The sequence below is a fragment of the Mesocricetus auratus genome, unplaced genomic scaffold (assembly GCF_017639785.1).
Source record: "Mesocricetus auratus isolate SY011 unplaced genomic scaffold, BCM_Maur_2.0 Super-Scaffold_100021, whole genome shotgun sequence".
In the NCBI taxonomy this organism is placed as follows: Eukaryota; Metazoa; Chordata; class Mammalia; order Rodentia; family Cricetidae; genus Mesocricetus; species Mesocricetus auratus.
In genome coordinates, this window is record NW_024429202.1 from 36909204 (window position 1) to 36915036 (window position 5833).

A 5833-nucleotide genomic window follows, 5' to 3' on the forward strand; every position below is an offset into this window, starting at 1 on the left:
GTGGGAAAACTGTAATCCGTAAACTTTTGGGGAAACCTATGCATCTTATCTCATAAGAAGATGCACATTTTCTTAGATTAAGCATTTTACACAGGTCCTTCCTTTGAGTTTAATAGATCAATAAACTGTCCATTCTATTAATATAAAAATACATATTTAAAGAAAGGCTGTCTGATCACTGTTGATGCAGGACAAACAGCCAATACACAATGACAAACCTGTTCTCAATATGCCCCATGGCCATTCTCCAGTTTCTTGTCTAACCCTTTCAGGGATTTTTTAAAATTGAGATTATACCTAGCCTCAGAAGAACTTTGATCTCTTAGGCCTTAAATATAAGTATTATGTCTGTAGACATGTATAAGGTGGTAGTATATAAATGTTTATGGAAGAATGAAAGGTATGTCTGACAGGGAAATAGGACATGTTTATCCACCAGTGCAAGATATTTTTCCATGCATCCATAATTGGCTTATAATTCTGCTTTATCTCAAACATGCTTCAATGGGAAATATTAGAAATTAAAATACAGAAAGCAGAACAGAAAAGACAAACTGGTGACACAGTCCTGAAAGCCCAGGAGGCTAAGGCAGAAAATTGGAAATAAAAGGCCTGCCTAGGCTACAGAGTGAGCCCAAGGCCACCCTGGGCAGTTTAGTGAGTCTTTATCTAAATCGCTGGTTTTCAGCCTTCTTAATGCTGAGGCCCTTTAATACAGTTCTTCATATTGTGGTGACAGCCAAACACAAAATTGATTTTCCTTGCTACTTCATAACTGTATTTTGCTCTGTTAATCATAATATAAATATTTGTGCTTTCAGATGATCTTAGGCAACCCCTGTGAAAGGATAGTCTGATCCCAAAGGGGTCGTGACCCACACGAGGATTTAAAAAAGATGGCTGGGGATATAGTTCACTAGGAAGCATGATTGCCTAGCCTGTATGAAATCCCAGGTTCAGTCACTATTCTTGTGGGTGGGAGTGGAAATTCTAGAGAAACCTAAGAAGCTAGAGGAAAGTAATGTTTCTCCCAAGACTATACCATCAGCAAATGAAGTTCACACAGTGCAGTGAAAATAACCATACTGACTTATGTTATTTGTAGAATCTCAAATAAGATTTAGATTCTCCAAAATAAATAATAAATCATGATGATTGCGTTTTGATTTTTAGTTGTAAGACTATAGTGACCTGTTTTTCAAAGGTACTGTGTGATGTATCTTAGAGCCAAACATTGATTTAACCGTTTGTTATCTGGAAGCAACAAAACACATAAACCAAGGACAATTTGAATGTAATGACAGATTTTGTAGTAGTAGATACAGTGAAAGAAGTAACTTCAAGCAAACTCCAACAGCACAGGATGCAGCTGAACTAACTCACAGGAAACAAAACCTAGGAATCTTGCTTACTGTCACAAGGAAATTCTTAGAATTATTGACATTCTAGAGGACTGTTTCAGCTATGTAGTACTTTTGATTTGAGCATCTTTATGTTCTAGAAGTCTCTCTCTGGTTCGGTTATGCTCTATTCAATTGGATACAACATAACATGATAGGCAGCTATTATGATAAGCACCACAGAAGAAAGCATATGCTTTGACAGCTGTGTGCTTTTTACCACTTACACACTTGTGTGGGTCTCCATCTTGCTGAAAAGCATATGTGCGGTAGGGGTGGGAACATGTACCTCTTATTAGTAAGCTATAAGATATACACAAGTTCATATGGTAGACAAATCTTAAAACAGGAAGATAGAGAACCATGAGCTCTGCTCTCCAACTGAGAAAACTGTGACAAAATACATCCAGCTACTTTGTCCCCATTGTCTTTATGGAATCTACAAATGGACGAAGAAGCTAGAGTCCCATTTCAGTGTTCATTGGCTTACAGGTCATATTTGCTTTGCAGACACAGCTGAACAGAGCTTTCTGGCCCCATATTCACCCAAATTGAACTCTGTGCATAAAGTAAGAAGGCTGAGTTCACCCCACTGTGGATGGTGGCTTTTTGGTCAATACCATCTGTTGAGTCAAGAGTACTTTGGGTGAAAAGGAAGAAAGCAAACCTGGAAAAGGCCCTTGGAGCTTTGGGGGTGGCAGTGAAAAACGTTTAGTTTAATTGCCATACGTGTTGCTGATTGTTTGAATGAGAGCATGAAATGCTTTAAAATTTCTTTTTTATTTGAGGCATGGGTCTCACATAGCCCAGGCTGACAATGTAGCTGAGGATGTCCTCCTGCTTCCCTCTTCCCAATGCTAGGATTATAGGTATGTATCTCCATATCCTACTTACAGAATTGTTAAAAGAAGTAAAAGTGATATGAGATTGATAAAATTTAAATTTGGTAGCTAACCAAATATAGCCTTGAAAGCGTATGTGTGGTGGGGGTGGGGACAAGTGCTGATGGCCACCAAACAATTACTTGAAATTAAAAACAAAAATCACGGTCAAGAAAATATTGTGAATTGTCTAATTCTATGTAGGTTAAAATGTCCCGGACACAGATAGCCATCGGCATCAACTGTGAGCTCTGCCTAAGTGCAGAGAACAATGGAGGCTGAGCCAATGAGAGAATGTTGCTGTCCCAAACCATTTGTGTTCACAGAGCCAAAGTGCATAGCGGATACCATGTGTCTGAGTCAACCTCAAGTTCACATTCAGCCCTGAGGAGAAACCTAACCTATATAGGCCCATTTTATAGCAGATTTCTCATCATTTTACTCCATCCCATATAGTTAAATGTTTAGCAAAGATTTGCCTCTAGGAGAAACTGTAGCCAGCCTGCCCAAGCCACAGTCGCCCAGTCCCTGGTCCCCAGGTTAGCCCACATGCGCATGTGCATGCGATGTTCAGCATGCAAGTCTGAACGAAGCCATCAAACCTGTCTCAAGGCCCAGAGACTGCTGACAGAGAGACACCTGACCCAGAGATACCAATGAGGAAAAGATAGGCCTGAACAACAGGACCTTGGGAGGGAGTAAAAAGGCAGGCCCAACTTCTTTAACAAAGGAGTCTGTAGCACACTCACTGACTCCCTGTGCTTAAGTCCTTGGGGCTTAATCTTCTCACCCCTCCTCCAAGAGGTATCCAAGTAGGGTAACCTGAAATATTTGGCACCTAAACGTGGAACTTGTGGATCCTGTTCCATCGCCGAGGCTGTTTTTTGTTTGTTTGTTTGTTTGGACCCTGATCTTTCCCTTTTGTTGCTGGTGGTGTGTCTTCGAATCCTATATCAGTACACATTCACTTTTTCTATCTGTACCCTTTCGGACTCCTCTTCATTCTCGCAGTGCATTTTAGCATCCCCTCTTTGGTGACTTGTTCTGGGAAGCATGCCCAGGTGGAAGAAATGCCTGTTAAACTGATGCCTCGGGAGTTTCTGTGAGCTAGGCCCAAGAGATCTCCCAAAGAGTGCCACATTCTGGATTTCAAAATGCCAGGAGAACCAGGAAACACACTGTAGGAAACGCTTAAAGAGAATGATCAGTAATAAGGCAATACTCCAATCAAAGCATAGGAAAAAGGGGGTGACTCCTGAGCCGACCTCACACTTCCAGGCAAGAAAGAGCACATGAATCCAGAGGTCAGGCTCCCACATGTTTTCGGGAAAAATCCAGGAGGCCAGCACCATGGCCTCATCCCCCAAATACTCCAGATCTGAAGTCTTAGCCTTAAGGTACCTGGTGACCAATATTGATTTTAATGCCTTCACCTGAGGCTCCTTTCAATGGCATGGTAATTTCCCCCATTCTCTTAATGGCAGGAGACATAGACAAGAACAAAGTTTAAAACAGACCAAGACAGACTCAAACAAACACAGCAAGTGTGTCTGACCTAAGTGTAGAGGATGTTCCTACCTAATGCACCAGGGGAACCAGACAGAAAAGGAGATTCCCTATGCTCACCTTCTCGAGGACAAAGGACATGAAATACACAGGGACCAAATCACCAGAACAAGTATCAAAAGTTCAAAGCCAGCCAGAACCCTCTCCCCTCTCATATTTGGCTCAACCTCTTCTTCCTTCCTTCCTTTCTTAAATTTTATTTTTTGGGGGGGGGGATAGGTGAGATATGGAACATGATGTGAAAGACATAAAGGATAAATAAAAAGGAAGTTGAAAAAGATGAGTGGGCACTTTTATGGATACATTCTTATATCTCTAGTATTATAAGTGGACATTCTGGATTGTTGAATTTCTCTCCAAAAAGTAAAATTTGGGAAGATGTTATGAGATACCCTGCTCGGACACCCTTTGGGAGGTGGGGAGCAACTGTGGTTTGGGTAGACTGGCTGCCCTTTATGTCTTTCCTTCCTTCCTTCTTTTTTTTTTTGTCTATTACATGCAAAACAATTCAGATACCACAGTTATTCAGAAACATAACTATCAAAAGGAAAAAACACTAAAATCCATCATTTGAATGCACTCTACTTCCTAATTCAAGACTTAATAGTTAAAAGCTTTAAAAACAACATCCAATATGAAAGCAGGTTTATTATTCATCTGACTAGCCCATTAGCAGGTTCTGTAGAGACTAATTCTGTTATTTTAGCTCCTGTATTAGGAGATACTGCTCTCAATTATTCTTTGTCTCTTAACTATTTGATATTGAGTGATGAATTGATGCTTCTTGATTTCATATCATTTTCTGTAAATATTAATAAATAAGCTTTACAATGTTTCTGCCTTGAAATTGAACAAATGCACTGGTCAATATCTCTCCATGTCTGCCCAGACACATTGTTATTCATGTCTGCCATCTCACATTGAGTATTGCTGTGACTTGAAGTGTTCTCATCCTCATTTTTTAACAACTGTTTAATGAAGATTCATTAGTCCTTCAATGAGAGGACTGGTATCACTAAGAAAATATCACCAACCCCTTCTTTTCACATCCCATCATCAGAGATGAATAGTCTGGTTATATGTTCAGACTATCTGCTGATGCTAGCAGCATATAGCTAAGACCTTCTAAAACTGTACCTTCATCTGACCTAGTCAGTTTTAAAAAATGTAAGGTATTGAACAATTCCAGGCTATACAATTGATGTTTGTAAAACATGACAAAAGTTCCCTTTTGTTTAGTGCAGATAATGTTTTTTCCATGTTTTTCATTCACAGTCAGTTGAACTCACAGATGCAGAAATTGAAGATTCAGAGAGCTGACTACATTCAGTTTGAACTGATTATGTAGCTTCCAGGTAGTAGAATCTAGTAACCATTAGGATCTGTGGTTCATGTGCTTAAGGCCACATAAATAATTAAGACTAATTATTTATGAAAACAGTCTAGTTAAGGTTCCTATTGCTGTGATAAAATGTAATGACCAGAGCAACTTTGGAAGGAAGAGGTTAATTTCAGCTTTCAACACTCAGGTCACACTTCAACACTGAGGCAAGTCAGGACAGGAACTGAAACTAAGGGCTAGAGGGGTTGCTGCTTATTGCCTTAATCATTGTAATCTAAAATCCCACAAACCTTATGCTGAGCTCTGAGCTCTAACAGCCAGCCTGAAGTTCAGAAGTGCCCCTATCACCACCCTCTCATAATCAGGTCTGTCACAGGAATGCCCCAATCCTGGTACCAATTTCTGTCTTAGTTAAAGTTGTTATTGCTATGATAAAACACCATGACCAAAAGTGACTTGTGAAAGAAGGGTTTTGCTGTGTGTGTGCGTATGTTTTGTTTTCAGCTAATGGATCCACATCAAACTCTATCACTGAGAAAAGTCAAAGCAGGAACTCAAACAGGGAAAGAATCAGAAGGAGGTCACACATGAGTACTACATACTGTATTGCTCCTTCTGGCTCATGTAGCTTGCTTTCTTATACA